We start from the raw sequence: 1,538 nt of genomic DNA on the forward strand, positions 1-1,538 counted from the left end.
GCTTTGATAGAGGTGGAAATGGTTGAAGAAACACTGCTGCAAGAGGACAAATTGGTGTAAGAAAACAATTATGAAAGTTAGAGAAGGTGAATTGGGGTTTACCAGCCTGAGTAAATCAGTTGTCAATGAAGCACTTGGAGAAAAGAGAGTGAAGAAGAAATAAAACTATAGAGGAATCAGATTGTAAAGTAATCATAAAAGACAAGCTGAGATATTTGTTTTCATTGCATTTGTACTGTGTAGGTAAATATGAAATATGTTTAAAGAAAAATTATGTGTTTTGTTCATTTTTTAATAGTAAAAATGTTTATCAGTAGTTCAAATGGCCCATACCTTGTACTTTTGCTGATGATTTGCATGTAGCATTGTATCCATAGCAAAGGAGGGGAAGAATTAAGCAAAAAAGCGGGTGGTAGAAGGAATCTGATATCGGTCTTATCATTCTACTTAGATCACTCTTTTTTTGATTATTATGATAATAGCTCAACCATCTCTTGGTTTTAGAATGGCTGTGTATTAAATTTATTAAAAAGGAAATAAACTAGGTAGAGGGATGAGGGACTACTGCAGCAGTATAGTTAAATTAAAATAAAGGCCTTAACTAAAATAGTACAAGCTAAAAAATAAAACTTGTGGAGACTGAATTAATAAGATTTGCCATCTGATTAAATACAAGGTCAATGACTTAAGTTGCATATCCCATTATCGTTATTAGTATTAATAATAGGAATAGTAATATTTTGTTTTTTTTAACCATTGTCATTATTTTTGTAAAACTGAGTTGTGTGTAACTTTAAAATTTTAACTAAGAAAAGAAAGCAAAAACCACACAAACTCCCACCAGGGAGAGATAATATTCTAGTTGAATATTCTCTCTATGAAAGATAGAAGTATACATGTCACAGAAATAGGATTATGATTTATGTGCTTGTTGTTTTTGAAACAGCTCTACAGTGTGTCATAGACTAATTGATATGTCAATAAATATATCTATATTGCCCTTTTAATGGATGTACAGTATAACATTTTACAAAGGTACAATATTTTAATTAGCTAATTCATTACCAGTATATACTTTGTTGCTTCCTTTTTTGATATTATGAATAGGGCTTCAGTTATCATCCCATACATGTTTACTTTTTTGGAATAAATGCATAGATGTAGAATTTTGATATGTGGATAGCTATTGGGAGACTTACCTCCAGAAAATTTATACCAACTAATTGACAACATCATTTAAATTTTTTGTATACACAGCACCTGCTTCTTTAAAATTTGAGAAGATGTATGACTTTGGTACCATCATATTTTATATCTTTACTCTTTTTAAACCTCATATCCATTCATTGGTTATTAAAACAAGTAAAAAAAAAAACATTTGAAATATAGTATATCACTTAAATCAAATCACCTGTTCAATTCTTGGTAATATGCTTCCTGCAATTTGGTGGATAAAGTCCTTAGTTTATCTCAGTACCACGAAAGAAATATTTTATTAAAGAAACAATCATTCGAAGACTTTATAATAATATCTTTAA

Source organism: Pteropus alecto, unplaced genomic scaffold (assembly GCF_000325575.1).
Source record: "Pteropus alecto unplaced genomic scaffold, ASM32557v1 scaffold95, whole genome shotgun sequence".
In the NCBI taxonomy this organism is placed as follows: Eukaryota; Metazoa; Chordata; class Mammalia; order Chiroptera; family Pteropodidae; genus Pteropus; species Pteropus alecto.